General features: G+C 38.4%; 1 pseudogene; it reads left to right on the top strand.

Annotated features, from left to right (window-relative positions):
• Positions 1-7238: 7238 nt before the first annotated feature.
• On the top strand, positions 7239-13761 carry LOC103728994 (annotated as a pseudogene).
• The last annotated feature ends 2973 nt before the right edge of the window (positions 13762-16734 follow it).

Below are 16734 nucleotides of genomic sequence, written 5' to 3'. Positions count from 1 at the left end.
ATAGAAGGATCTCCCATGTTCATGGACTGGAAGAAATTATATTGTGAAACTGACCATCCTACCAAAAGCCATTTATATATTCAATTCAATGCCAATCAAAATCCCCATGACATTTTTCACAGAATTGGAAAAAAAATCCTAAGATTCATATGGAAATCCAGAACACCTCAGATGCCAAAACAACCATGAGCACTAAGAGCAATGCCAGAGGGATTACTATACCATATTTTAAGCTCTTTTACAGAGCTATAGTGATAAAAACAACATGGTACTGGCACAAAAACAGACCCATAGATCAACAGAACAAAAGTGAAAACCCAAATTTGAGTAAATATGATTTCAGCCACCTGATATTTGACAAAGGGGCCAAGAATATTCCCTGGAGGAAAGACAGCATGTTCAGCAAATGGTGCTGGCAAAACTGGATCTCTACCTGTAGAAGAATGAAAATAAACCCCTTTCACCTTGCACAAAAAATCAATTCAAAATGGATCAAAGACCTCAATGTAAAGTCTGAAACTCTGGAACTGTTAGAAGAAAACATTGGCAACAACCTAAAAGATATAGGTATAGGAATGGATTTTCTAAACTAGATATCAATTGCTCAAAAAACAAGGTCAAGAATCAACAAATGGGACCTCATTAAACTAAAAAGCTTCTCTACATCAAAGGAAGCATCCAGGGAAGCAATCAGAAAACCCACAGAATGGGAGAAAATCTTTACCAGCGACACATCCAACAGAGGTTTAATATTCAGAATATATAACGAACTCAAAAAATAGAGAATCAAGAAAAGAAGCAACCCAATTAAAAGATGGACTAAGGAGCTGAACAGAGAGTTCTCAAAAGAAGAAGTAAAAATGTCTATGAAACATCTTAAAAGATGTTCAACATCACTAATAATTAGGTAAATGCAAATTAAAACCACTTTAAGATTTCATCTTACACTAGTCACACTGGCTAAGATCAAGAGAACAAATGGTACCAAATGTTGGAGAGGATGTAGCGAAAGGGGAACAATCATCCACTGCTGCAAACTGGTTCAACCCTATGGAAAGCAGTGTGGAGAACTCTTAAAAAACTATAAATGAACCTACCATTTGACCCAGTTATACCACTCCTTGGCATATACCCAAAGAACTCATCCTATTGCAGAGACACTTGTACATCCATGTTTATTGCTGCTCTTTTGACAACAGCTAAGAGATGGAAGCAACCTAAGTAAAGAAAGATGAAATCATGAAGAAAATGTGGTTCATTTATACAATGGAGTTTTACTCAGCAGTAAAGAAAGATGAAATCATGAAATTTGCAGGTAAATGGACGGAACTAGAAACTGTTTTACTAATTAAAGTAACACAGACTCAGAAAAAAAAATGGACATATGTTCTCCCTCATATGTGGATCCTAGAACCAAACCCTGATAAGTGAGTATATATCCAGACATAACTACAGGAACTCACCAGGATAATGGAAAGGAAACAGAGGTAAAGGAAAAGAAAGGACCTGAAAGAGAAGAATAATAGGAAACAGGCCTTAATAACGGAGATTTGGACAAAAATTGGCTTAGTTTAAGGAAGGGGGAGGGGAAGAGTATACAAGGAACCTAGGGGAAAAGGGGAAAGAAGGAGTGCAAGAGAGGTAGGACAATAGGAGAAGGGTATTAGTAAGGGAGAAAGGGGGGAAATGGAGGCACCTTAAGTGTGAAACTATGATGGAGGGGTGAGACAATGTGAGAGATGAATAATGCCTAGCTAGTTTTGAAAACCAGAGGGAACCATATTACGCCTACAACCTACTGAAAAATTATATAGCAGATCAAGAAATATATGTCTAGGTAATTTTATCTGTGAACAATTGGTCATTGCCCAAGATTTAGCTACATGACACACAGTAATTAAAAGTACCAGACTGGTGGAACTAACCTTCTTGGATGTTGAACAGACATACTTTGAGGCCTATACTAATTTGGTCAGAGGGACATAAAGGACAGTTTTTGCTCCTTTCCCTACTAGGTCGAGTAGTTCCAGGGTACTCTGAGTATCTCCCAAAATGTCTGGTAATTGTGGTGGGTCACCTGTCCTCTTGATCAAGGAGGCCGAGGAGACCCCACTAGATGGACTTGAACCAGTGTCTAGTCTACAAAGAGGAGGGTCAACACAGAGGACTCACTTCCTCCATGCTTCCAAGCCAAGCCAACCATGGTGAGCAGTACCTACGACTTATCTTCACATAGGCATAAATGGTAAAAGAAAGGAGCCAGGGGCTCCTCCTAAGCCCATGTGACCCCTGAAGAACAGATCCTCAAATGACCTTAAGAGTAAAAATAAATCGGTTTATCTGGGCCAACTGTATGGCCTTAAACATCCAAAAGGAAAGTGTAACCAAAGATTAAAGGGGTCAATATAATTTCTTAAGAGTCCATATGCATAGCTAAAGGCTACATAACAAGCAACAATGCCAGATAGCAGATACCTTCTTTTGAGTTGTTGGCCAGGGTGACCAAAGGGACTCCCAAATAGCAACCCAGCATAGAACTGGGAAAATGAACAGCAGACCCTAATCTTATCTAAAGGAGTATTGACAACTGATTGCTGCTAGAAGAGGATCAGCTGACTTTCCTAAAACAAAGACCTCTAGGTACGTTGACTAGATTCTCCAGAAGGGCAAGTAGTGGGGATTGGCTGGGGTGCTGACAACACAGCAGACAGTAGCAGGGATATCAGAGTATAAGGGCTGTATTTGGCGGAGGGGGAAGGAGGCTATGGGAGGTTGTCCTCTGGGAAGTGGCTGTATAGTTGAATAAGATGGTTTGGGATGTTCTGTGTGATACACACACACACACACACACACACACACAAAATCAACAAATTTTTTAAAATGTATTATATTTGAGGAGGAAGCATGGAAATTTACATCATGCTAATTTAGTAGAGGTGATAAGCATTACCATTGAAATCTACCCGATGACCTCATAGACATACACAGGTGCCAAGGATCCAAGTGTAACCGATTATGACTAGTGATAATCAGATACATACACATTAGAGATGCATGTGCCATCATCTCAGTGTTAGTGGCAAAAACAATGAGTCTTTCTGCCAGGAACAACATATTCTAAAATGAAATGGAGATCTTTTTTAAAGGTTAAAAATCTCGTTGAATTTTATGTCTTACAGGGCTTATATTGAGTTCAATATTGTATAACTGTTTTAAGTCAACTGCGAACCTAGAAACTTGTGAAAGAGATGTACTCTTGCTTTGGAGTGTATTATTGAATATATTAAATCTGTAGTGAAATACTTCTAATCATGTAGTTATTAAAAATCAGAAAAATTAAAAAAGAGGTGCTTATTAGATCATAGAGGACTTTTCAGGTCTCTGACTTTATTCAGAGCAAGGTTGGGGGCCACTGAAGATTTCTGAGCATGATCAGACTGTCCATGTAAGAAGATCAGTTTAGTGACTTGTTGATATTGAAGGAGTTCAAGGAAAGAAGGAGATCATTTAGGAAGCTGTTAGAATCATAAATATGGTGCAGGAGCGATTTGGAACTTGCACCTAGCAAAGGAGATAGTGAGAATTACAGTCAGAGTCTGTATACATTGTAAAAGTGCAAATAGCCAAGTATCCCAACAGGTTGGAGGTGATGTATGAGATGGGGGAGCAAATGACACATTACTTGAAGACCTGAGCAAAGGTATTGCCACTGGTAGAAATAGAGAAGCCACCTAGAAGGGGGAGCTCTGAGGGGGCAGGATAAGGTCCTTAATTTGGGGCATAATAAGCTTAAGAGTCCAAGTTTATATGATAAATAGCCCATTGAAAAGATTTTGGACTGTGGGAATCATAGAACTGTGATTTAAACTTGCATTTAAACATGTGAAACTTCATGAACTCATCAAGGGCACGACAGTGCATGGAGAAAACACAAGGAAGGGAGCGGATGCTCTGGGGAATTCTAATGTTAAGAGTAGATGGAGAGGAGCTGATGTGAACCAGGGAAACTGAAAACAGGACACAGTTGCTATGAGAACCAAAAACTGATAGGATTTTGAAGAAATGGTTCTGGGGAGGATGGAGTGGCCATGCATGCACCTATTCTGTAGACTCTTTCTCTCATTTGACTATATGTCACAAGAGGGCATAGGCCTTGTCTCTCTTATAAGACATTGAATCCATGATTCCTAGCACAGGACTTGACTCTTATCAATGATCAGTTCATACTTAATGAATACATTTGAAGATAATAAAATAACAATAAAATTGTAGGACAGTACATATGCAGAGGCAAATACTACAACTTGAAAATGAAACAAAATATACATAAAAGACAAAAATTTGAGATGTGAATAGAGAAATTGTGGCAAAATTAAGTCAGTTTAAATTGAACATCTATAATCCAATATCCTGAAATTAAAATGTTCCAAAAGTCCCTAAGTTTTTAGTACTAACTTGATACCTGTACTAGAAAGTTCCGTACCTGATCTCACATGATGGGATATAGTGCAAACAGAAGACCACTAAAAAAAAAAATGGATGAAATTACCTATAGTCTAAAACCAAACCATAAAATGACTTCTCTAGTTGTTTTTCAGAATGCAGGCACAGAACCCTAGGATCTGACCCAAAATAACCTTAAGAGCAGAGTGGAACCAAGTATTTCTAATGCATGGAAAGTGAAGAATCAGACTTAGAAGAGGACCGTGAAAACACTGATTAGAAGTAAGAGTTGCAATTAACAGTTATGCAAAGGACCAGGATAGCAGAGATGAGAAATTGTCCATTTACACTGTGTCTACAGGCTGCACTTGAACCTGTGTATCCATGTGACAGTTCCACAGAGACTTCTGATTATAGTCAACCAATCAGCCTTTACTCTGAACCACTTAAGTTCCTTTCACTAAAGACCTGGGCTCCTGTCAGTTGATCTACATTTGTTTTTGAATAAAACTGGTCCCATTGAATTGTCAGGCAACAAGTCCTTGCTTGATGTCAAGTCAATATGAGTAAAGGATTATGTTTAGAATTAGTTCTTGGCCTCAACATATCTGATTATGTATATTCAAATATTCTGAAAGCAATAAAATTAACTGTTGGAAACTTTTCTAGGCCTAAGCATTTCATAGAGGGGACTTTGGACTTCTATAGTGGTATGCTTCCTAACACTGGGCACATCTCAGAAATACTTCAATCTTTCCCCACAGCAAACACTTTGCAATGGTGTAAAGGCCATAAACGATCTGCTGTCTTCTGTCTGCTACTGTTCTCTGTTCCCTACTTCCTTCTGTGAAATCATACTGGAGTCTTTTTTTGAAAAATGTTTACTGTTTCATATTTGGATTTAAGTTCCAAGTGAAGACACCTTGACTATACCATCAAGCCACCCACCATCCCATCTTTTCTTTCCATGGTAGTTGTTCCCTGGCATCATCTTGTTATAGTTCATTTAATGTGCTGCATACGCATGTCCCCCACCATGAAGCAAACTCCGCAAAGACCAAGAGGTTTTCTTATATTTTCCCTGTGACATATCTCATGTACATTTCATAGTGTCCAGAATATATTTGTTGAATGGATAAGTGCTTATAAAGTTAGGGCCAGGTGTCAACCGAGGAAGGCCTTTCTGCCATATTAAAGGATGGAAATATAGAATGATGGCAGCAATAGAGTGACAGTTTTAAGAACTGTCACATGATGAAAGTGGTGCTGTATGAAACCAGAGTGTATTAAAGTGTAACTGGTTTTACTCCTGAAAGACTACAAGTAGATATTAGCCAAAAGTCAGTGGGAACAATATACTTATGGTGAGAAAATCTGAAATAGGATGATGTTAGTGAGAAGAAAGTAAATGATGCAACGGATTTTTAAAGACAACAAAACAAAACCAAACGCCCGGGATGGTTGATCACTGCTTAATAAAGTTAACATCCTCTGACTGGGAAATGATTGAGGATGGAGGAGCACTTGAGATGTTTTTGAGGGTGGATGCAATGTTCACTTTTAGGCAAGATAGGCTTGAGGGATTTCTAGAGGCTTCAAGAAATTAAACAACTCAGTGTTAGTATTGTGGACAAATATTGACAGTAAGCAGAAGCTCCCCAAGCCACCTGCAGAAGAAATATCTGAATGCACTAAGATGATCAAAGTATACAAAGAAACTGTGGAACAAGAAAAGTGGGTGTTAAAAAGGAACTTTAGGGTACTGAAGTTATAGGAAAATGGCACTGTTAAATTGTACAGAAATGGAGGGTCCACCAGGATAGGAAGAGAATCAGGGCAAAGGAATCTCAGTTAAAAAATGAGGATAGAATGAGACACTGAATTTTTAAAGGGGGCTGTTTTATTTTATTTTTTTAAAGAATGCAGTTTTAAAAGATGGCTTGAGCACTGTGACTTCACTAGTCAGGTGTAGGGAAATGAAGGCTTAGGGGCAAAGAATTCAGGCATGTTAAAATTGAAATGAAGACGTTTCTTTTATATTTCCTCCTGGAATTCTGTGGATTTATAGGGAAGTGAGAGACAAGATGCTCACAAGGCAAAATTCCCATTACTGAAACAAACATCATATCTATATCAGAAAGGAGAAAATTCCAGAGGTGGCTGCTCTTCCTCTCTGTCTTTCTAGTAGTGGTTTTGCTGGGAGATGGAGCTGTGAGGATGGAGGACCAGGGCTAGCCTGGCTCCCTGCTTCCTCTTGGGAGAGCTCTGTGTCCAAAGGTTTTCTAAGTAGGTTAGGCCAGTGTACAATGGGGAGCTAATGTCAAGTGGACATAAGCATTATTGATGCTGTAAATCAAGAATATTAAAAGGCTCAGATGATACTGCTAAAACAGCAGCATATCTGGAACTGGGTTTTATTGACACTGCCTGGAAGCAAATGCCTGCTGGCACAATAGGTTCTATTAGCGCAGGGAAAATCATTTGTGCTAATGGCAATCTCATCAGAAGATCTCAAAGTATTTCATAAACATTTTTAAAAACCTTGCTGTAGATTTTCCACACAAGGACAGAAGCTCTAATCATGGGAAGCTTGGCTCTTTTCCTTACTCCTAGAATTATTTCCAAAATATTAAGAAATGAAAAGCTTGATCAATTGGTTATGGTGTTTACTTGGACAGAGTGAAGTTTGTTTTTATACCACTTCTGTTACAAATGGGCAAAGGATCTGGGTAATTTATGTATCTATTCTATCTCTCCATGTATAGAAACGTAGATATAATAATGGGTTTAAAACAATGACTACATGGCTAGCACACAGTAAATGTGATATTGATGCATGCTGGTATCAAATGGTTCTCAAGAGGGAGGATTCCCTGAACTTAAAATTTAATGATCGTGGGGTTGGGAAGATGGTTCAGTGGATAATGAACTCATTGCACGAGGGTGAGGACCTGAGTTCAGAGCCCTGGCACCCACAAAAAGACAGGTACTAAAGTGTGCAGTTAACATGGCAACACTGGGGAATAGAGCCAGGCCAATCCTGGAAGTTCGATGGCCATCCTGTTTAGCCAAAATGCTGAGGCCCAGGTTCCATGAGAGACCACAAATCAGAAGTTGGAAAATCTATTGAAGAAAACATCTGTCATCAACTTCTTACCGTGCACACAACTGCATGGGGAAGTATACCCACCTCTCTCTCTCTCTCTCTCTCTCTCTCTCTCTCTCTCTAACACATGTATAATTCAAGATTTCCAGTTTTTCCTATGTGAAGCTGAAAATGGATGGCCAGAATGCCTCCACAGCATCATGTCTGATGCTTCTACCTGTTCTAGACATATTTTAATGATGGATAAAAATATAAAAAATAAAAACTGAAAGATCAAAAGCTGGACCTGAAAGTGGGGTAAGCCTCTAAGCACTAGAAGCACAATGCAGTATGGATGGAAGAAGCTGGGGCTGCTTGAGGCTCCAAGTCTTCAAGCCCACAAGGGTAGCCAGGATCAAATTGTGTCTGTGGTCAAAAGAGCACAGAAATGTCTCAGACAAATCCAAAAATAAGCTCATGGATATAACCATGGCTGAGTTTGGAATAACACATTAAACAAATTAGAGAACACTGAACATGAAAAACCTGTTGCCCACTATCATGAATCTAGCTTTCAGCAAAGTATAAACACAGGGAGGTGGAAAATCTCAGTCTTGGAACCAGGAAGTAATTCAAACCCTTTCTGGCTATGTGATTTCCAAAAAATGCTTTAGAAAAGTTGAAAATTCCATCAAAATATTTTCTTCTGGAATTGAGGGAAGTCTGGTAGAAACAAACCCAGAACTATTAGACTTTAAAAAAAATATTTTTATCGAGATTTTTGTGTATATCATATAATAGATCTTAAACAAATTTAGACCCCCTCCTCCATCTACACCTTCTTCATTGCCCTCAATCCCACACTGAATTTCATGTGTTCTAGCATATATGTAAAGTTCTTTCTGGTCAAGCATTTGTACCCAGATGTCCTTCAGTGCAAGTTCATCCACTGGAATCTAGTCAGTCTATTAAGAATCTCTTCCTTAAAGAAGATCTCTCCTTCACCCAGCAGTAAGCAGCTGCCAATAGTTCCTTCACTATATTGGGGCCTGCTGTCCATTTCCCTTGTTCTCTGCTGAGTTTTTGTCTAATTGAGTCAGCATGAGTCTTGTGCATGTTGTCACCATGGATGCAACTTCATACGAGCAAGTTCCTAGTGGCCCGAAAGCCTCTGTTTCCTTGTGTTCATGCACCTCTTCCCATGGCTCTTAAAATCTTTCTGTTCCGTCTTCCACAATGGTCCCTGAACCATGGGAGGGTGAGGTTTAACATAGGAGACCTATCCAGATATGTAACACTCTGCAGTCTCTTATTCTCTGAAACAGAGCCAATTATAGCCTTCTTTGTGCATCACACTATTGTATGAGGAACATTGCTGGTGAGAGTTGAAGGATGCATTAGTGTTCTCTCTACCCCCTGTTCCACTATGTTCCATGAACATTAGGTGTAGAGGTTCCACTGTAGATGTATCATTTAGGCCTGGGCATCTCTCAGACATATGTTCTCTATCTGTAAACACTTGCAGAACTCTGTAATAGTCCCCTTATGTTGCAAAAAGAAGATTCTTTGATGAGTGGTCTAAGTATACTTGTCCGAAGATACAAGAATCTATATTTAGCATATGGTAAGAAATTTCATTTGTCTAGAGATATGATAGAAATAGGGTTTTCTCTAGGGTCTATGACCTCTCTGGGTGTGTATATTTGGTTATATTTACAGTGCCACCCATGAGTTCCCTCCCAGTGAGCGGGCTTTAAATCTAATTAGATAGCTGTTGATTACCCCCTAGTTAAAATTGCCACTACTGCACCAATTGAGATAGTTTGCTGTGCCACTTATGTTATTAGGCTTTAGAGCTGGGCTGGACCATCGATTGATTTTCTTTGTTAGCAGTTTGCATAATATCCTCTAGAACTATAGGTTGGTTCCAGCTCCTTTGTTCTAAGTCCTGTGTCAGAAGTATGTCATGTCTTCAGCAATAGACTAATCTTCAAGTTCTGGAAGGTAATCAAGACCTGTGCATACAGCAATGTGTGGAACAACAGAGAAAAATAGTCACAGCTAAACATAAAACCTTTTCCATACAATGAATCTATAAGCTAGAGTTCCAACTATATGAATAAATCTGAACTAAAGCCAAATAATCAATAAAACCAAGAAGAATTATACATATTGTGTATGAAATTATTGCTTTCAATTGTGGTGAAACTTCTCAGAGAGTTTGGCAGGGACTATAGAAGTTCAGATGATGGCACTTTTGTAACTTTCAATATCACCTCACATCTGAACGGATGAGAAGGTGAGCAACTACATGGAACCTATACAGTATCACAAGAGGGAGTACAGATGCTGACTTATTAGGGACTAGAAAGGAAAAACTGGGGTTAAGCAGAGCTGGGGAAAGTGCTAGTAGTGAAACAAAACAACCAAACCAAACACCCAAACTGGAAGGTGTGTCATGTGTGGGAACTCCTGATACTGAAGTCTGAAACTTGGCCAGTCAGAACACTGGGATGTGCAGTGGTAACTTTGTCAAGAATTTGTTTATTTTTGCTGATGACTAATGATTGAGAGAATTATTCATGTGCGCATTGCTGGTTTTGGTAGTCACGTCACAGCATAATGATATTTTAGTCAATAGATGACATCCATGATGGTGGTCCTTTGAGAGCACAATGGAGCTGGAGAATTATTATAGCCTAGTCATATAATAGCGACCCTAAAACTGTATCTCAGTTGATTCTTCATGTGTCTGTGGAGATGCTGCTGTGAACAATCTATGCTGCCCAATAGTATGCTAGTATAATGCGTACAACTGGGTCTAGTACACAACACTTGATAGTGAGAAACTTCATTACTGGCTTATGTTTCCTATAGTATTTAATTTTTTATCATTATTTTACGAAGTATGTATACTCATAAAATGTTTACTGTAAACTAGGATGCCGCATTATACAGAGATCAATCTTACATATTTCATGTTTGCACAAATACACTATGGTGTCTGGGCAATGATAAATTTTTGTCTTTTGTTTCTTTGTTTCTTTCTCTCTAGCCATCATGCAGGTTCTTCAGTGGGCATTCCAAGAGAAGGTCTAGTTATCACTGGATTTGATAGCTGTATGCATTTTATTGGCTCTGAAGATCTTTCAGTAGACAGTTGGAAAGGGAGAAGACGGTGATCTTGATGATCCTAACTCTGAGTAGGCCAAGGCTAATGTGTGTGCTTGTATCTTAGTTCTGATAAAAAGTTGTTAAAAATAAAACATAGAAAATATTACATAATAAAAATTTAAAGTAAAGATGAATTATTTCTGTACAGCTGTATGATACGATGTTCTTTTTTTTTTAACCTGTTACAAAAGTCAAAAATTTGAAAAATTAAGGAATTAAAAACATATAAATGAAGTTAATTGCGGTAAGATAATTTAATGTTGAAGAACGAAAATGCTTTCATAAGATTAGAGGGTCAATATGTACAGTGTTTTTGATGTTTAACATAGTACAGTCTTGTCGGAGGCCTTAGCCTTCATTTCCCACTTCCTCACTTCCTTCATCAGAGCAGCATACAGGCCTATAAGTGTCACCCGTGGTAAAGACCTGCAGAGCTGCACCATTCTTAATCATTCCTACTGTGCTCTTTCTTTGTTCAAATATATTTACACACACAATACTTATGATTATGTTGTAACCTATGGTTTCCAATATAGTCACAAGCTATAAATGTTTAAGGTCTTAAGAAACTAGCTATGCCATACTGCTAGGTTTCACCACCCGTGTTTATGTAGAGCTTATGATGCTTGACCAATGACAAAGCTGTTTAATGTAACTTGGCTGCAAACATATCCCCTTTGTTCAGGAAAACATGGATATATTTTACTTTATGAAATGTTCATTAAAGATCTTTGCCTGTTTTTTTAAATTAGAATTCTGGTATTCCCAGTCTATGAATTTCTTTTAGATCTTTATTGACAGTATATCTTGAAGAATAATTTTCACACTTTCCATGTTATTAATTGATTTATTAATGATTCTTGTGTGAATACTTGCACCGAAGTATGAATGTGGAAGTCAGAGGACAATTTGTAGGAGCCAGTTCTCTCCTTCACCATGAGTGTCCCAGAGACAAATCTGAAATCATTGAGTCTGGCAGCAAGCACCTTCACATGCTGACCCATCATTCTGGTCCCAACGAAACGTTTAAAAATTATTGATGGAACCTATCTTACCAAGCTTTCACTTTATTATTAGTGATTTTAGTGCTTTAAGAATTCTTTGCCTGCCTCAGTGTTGTGAAAATAATTTTTTACTTTCTTTTAGACATTTTCTAATTTTAGCATTTATATTTACATGCATTATGAATTTATGACCAGTACTCAGAGTCAAAAGAACGCCCTGATAATTGAAGACAATGTAATAATATCTAGCATGCATACCACTTCCTATGTACCAAGCAATTTACTATGTGATATCGAGTACTTCAGTTACTATCCAAATTTACCCTGCATGAGTTAAATTCTCATTTTATCCTTGTTATAGATGGGGAACCAAACCAACTCAATATTACTACATTAAGCCAAAACAATCGGATTTGAATCCATATCTATCTTATCTAGAACATTTTGGTTAATCTTAAATAAGTATCTCAAACCTACTCTGCTGTTGTCACCTTATATAAAGACAAGTACTGATTCTACCCTAGAGCAACCTGTCTCCTAAGTTCATGAGGACCGTTTCTGAGATTCCAATATAAAACATCTTGGAAAGAAGGTGCTATACCTTACACAAAAGCCCTCAGCCTTTCACCAATTATTCAGTTCCACCCATGCATAACAAACCACTGGATTTCATTTTACAAAAATGAAATGCCTGGTAAAAGTAAGATTTATTTTCTATATTGCTTCCTTGATTGAAAGCTTCTTAAAGAGGCATGAATGGAAAATAACATACACAATAACATCAGGAATTTCCATTAAATTTTTATATCATCTGAGTCACAGAATATGATGTTTCAGCTCTGACATAAAGTTAAAATAGATTCTAAGTAAATTTAAAATGTGTAATATATACTGTAACCTTCAGTAATTTAACAGTGTGTCAAATTTCCATGGAACATTAAAATTATGAGGAAGTAACACATTTATCAAAGTTTGGAAATTGATGGTAAAGGCAAATTTTAGAACACAATCAATTTTTGGAAACCTAAAAACTAAAGTATTTTGGGTCCAAGAACAAGAGTGTGCTCTTCTTTCAGAATAAATGGAAACTAGAAATTGGATACTTGTACCCAAGATCAACAGGACTTTATCCAGCACTTCTCTCAGATCCTCAAGGGTCTGACCGAGGATGAGATGGAACATGTAGACGAGACGGTAGATGCCATTGCCCACTCAAGGAGGTAATGGAGTACAACGCCTAGGAAGCAAGTACAATCAGGGTTTGGCCATCCTGCAAGCTTTCTGGGAGCTGGTGAAGCCAAGGAAACAGGACGCTGATAGTCTCTAGAGAGCTCTGACTGTGGGTGGTGTGCAGAACTGCTCTAACTTTCTTCCTTGTGTCAGATGAGATCATGGAGTCTTCTTTCACTCGTCGGGGGCAGATCTGTGGGTATCAGAAGCCAGGCATTAGTTTGAATGCTACCATCTACGCTCTGCTTCTGGAAACCCCTATGTACCACCTGTTCAAATTCTACTGCTGGGAGCAGCCCTACTACCTGAACTTAACCGAGCTCTTTCTGCAGAGTGCCTATCAGACTGAGACTGGGAAAGAGTTACAACTCTCTTGTCAAGTACAAGACAGATTTCTACCTGCCCATCGCAGTTGCCATGTACATGGCCAGCACTGATGGGGAAAAGGACCACGTCAATGCCATGAAGATCCCACTGGAGGTGGGCGAGTTCTTTCAGATCCAGAATGATTACCTTGATCTCTTTGGGGACTCCAGTGTGAGTGGAAAGGTTGGCATTGACATCCAGGGGAACAAATGCAGCTGGCTGGTGGTTCAGTGTCTGCAATGAGCCACACCACAGTAGCACTGGATCTTAGAGGGGAACCCAGAGAAAGTGGTACAGGACAAAGTGCTCTAAGAGGAGCTGGATCTGCCAGCTATGTTCCAGAGGCATGAAGAAAAACAGTACAACTGACTTCATAGTCTTCTTCAGTAATATGCTGCACCCCTGCCTCCATCCATCTTCTTAGAGTTAGCCCAAAAGATCCACAAGTGGAGAAAGTGACCTAGAGATGGCAAGGGCCGGAAGGGAGGGTGCTCAATAGATTATTATACAATCAAAAATATTAAGAGCATTTTAAGCTGTATTTAAATGTTCTCTGATCTCTTACATATATATATATATACATATATATATATGAAAATGTAGTTGGATTTGATTCTGTGTGTATAGCACATAAAAGTCTTCTGAGTAAGGTATTCATTTCTTTAGAAAGTCATCCAGAGGAGCTGCAGTATTATGTCCATGTCTGTCCTGTATTTCTGCTCTGCTTCTTGGTTCCTGCCCATCTCACCCCTAACTTACAGCAAACAGCAGTAAAACTGCAGCTTCGTTTTTATCCAGCATTCAGAGAAGGAAATCTGATGGTATATAAGGTGGTGGTTCTCTTTAGTCAGTAACACTTGCAGTTAGAAAGCAACACTTGGGTTTACTGTAAAAGGGATGATTTAACCACCTGGAATCTTTATACTGAGAGGAAGTCTTTGCAGTTCTCTCATTTGTCTGCCATTTGACCACTCTATCTACTTGCTCTCTGCTTAGATTTCCATTTTTCTTTAATCCCTCAAATTCAAGCAAAGAGTATACGATTGCTTCTTTACACATGGTGGCAAGATATGAGTGAATTTAAAATTTTGAGACAATTTTAAATTTGCACTTGTGGTCTCAAGAAATAATATGTAGGGATCTCACACAGCCTGTATCCACGTTGTCACAGCTTGCAATACTACAATGTAATACCACAAGCTGAACAATGATATGGAAAGCTACAGAGCATCCCCATCACTACAGAGATTTCATAGCCACATGGCTTTGGGCCCATTCACTCACTCGTCCTGAAACTGGGGTCACTACTAATCTGTACTCTATGATTCTGTCATTTTTTTTAGTGTGCTATACTAATAAAATGACACTATATTTACTCTCTTGAGATTAGCAATTTTCACTCTGCATGATTCTTTACAGATTCATTAAGTATTTATTTTGCTGAGATCAATGCCCAAGAGTTCAATTGCTGAATCCTATGATAATTTCATATTTAGATTTTTTAACATGCCGAATTGTTCCAGCCTGGCTATAACACCATACATCCCCACTGCCATATATGAATGAGCTTTCTCTGTGACATAACTGCTGTGTGCAGGCAACTAAGGAAGATAGACCAGGAGAGAGAGGAGTCACACTCCAGACCCCTTGAAAGGCACATGGCCAAACTTAGCTAAATCATAACATTTATGTCAGCACATACTTTGTTTCAACAGATTAATAGACAGTTTCTCTTTTTTTTCCCCTTGAACAGGGAAGAGCAACATATGGTTATTGTGGCAAGGAGCTAAGCAGGGCAGTAGTCTTACGGGTGCTGAGTAATCTAAATTAGTTCCATTTAACTCTTGGTTGCACTTTCAGTAAGCTTTGCCCTCATCATTTGTACCAGTTTGAAACGATCAAAGATTCAACCCTCACTCACTGGGAACCAGGCACTATTTCTGGCAATCAGGAATGTACTCCATTTTCAAGAGAGGAAAGATTCTTCATTAATCTTTTCGGATGCATTCTAGCCAGTCCTAAGCTCCTTTCAACTTAAAATTTCACCTTCCCTTATTTTTCGCCTTTCTTTCCTGCAGCTTGTTCTAACCTTTCTGTCAACTGGTATAAAATGGATTGCCACATTCCTCAGAGCTAAGGATCTACTTTTGAAAACCAATTGTCTTTTACCACAAGAGTCTGATAACTTCATTGTGCCAAAATGTCTCTTCCCACAAGTAAGAGGATGGCATGAGTTAAAATGAATAAAGCAGTAAGCGACAGCATTTTGCCCATGCAGTGCCTTTGGGATATAAGCTTCAATGGTATTTCTGATCTTAAAATGTTATCAGTCTTGTGGCTGTGCTACTTTTCATATGCATGAGATTGTTACATATGGAAATGTGTCATCAAGGAATACATAAGCAATGGACTCTAAAGAAACATTGTTTATACCCCAATTCATGAAATAATGCTTCCATATTTCCAGTTTATCTCATCAGTCCTATTTGGAAAAGGAAGGCAATAAACCTCGGTGTATTGATTTCTTACTAATTGTGCAGCACTGTCAATATTTCATCTCAATTCTACAGGCGAGAACAGTATGGATTTAGATTGTTAATTAACATTTTAAAAGAAAATATAGACAGGAGAGAATTAAGGCAATGTCAAGCCCATTGTCTCCTTCGTTGCATGGCTCTGGGGATTCTCAGTGTTTTTCTTTGGACTATTCTTCCTCTCCCACCTACTCACATGCAGCACGTGACCCCAGGAGGGTTCATCCTTCCACAAATCCTGCGGCCCTCAGTATTCTCTTCTGTGATTTTATAGCACATATGGCTTATACCCCATATTCCTGCCCTTGATAGTTAATAATCATTGTTTTGTCTCTGTATATCCTTTGAGTTAGTGACCCAGTGAAGCATATAGAAAAGTTAATAACATGATTTTGAAAATTTTATTTTTTATGACTCATTCTAAGGGTGTAGAATAAAGACAGAATGTTTACAGACATTTGTTCATCTGGGTGACTAACCAAAGGAGGCATGAGAATATCTATCAAGTATATGAGAGACTGAGATGTGAAATGTCATCTTAAAATTATAGTGTACATTATACCTAGCCATAAGATACACAGATATGGGAATGGAGTCAATATTTGCAGAGATATGATGACTTCTAGGACTCAGACTGGAATCTGTAAAAAGGCAAAAGGCTACTTCCAAAGGACTATGCCTAACAGTTAGTTTTACAAGGTCTCTCTTGATGGACAACTTCTTTTGAATCATCCCTGAAGGGGACCATGACTGATTCCTTGACTCTGTGACTCATGTGAAAATAACTCAATTTTACAGCTAAGTCATCATCTTTTTTTATTTTCTTCTAAATAATATATGTATTGATTCTATGAGAATTTCATACAGTGCATTTTGATCATATTCAGACCCTTTCTTC

Source organism: Nannospalax galili, unplaced genomic scaffold, assembly GCF_000622305.1.
Source record: "Nannospalax galili isolate Female #2095 unplaced genomic scaffold, S.galili_v1.0 scaffold511, whole genome shotgun sequence".
In the NCBI taxonomy this organism is placed as follows: domain Eukaryota; kingdom Metazoa; phylum Chordata; class Mammalia; order Rodentia; family Spalacidae; genus Nannospalax; species Nannospalax galili.
This window is presented reverse-complemented; position numbering and strand designations above follow the sequence as displayed.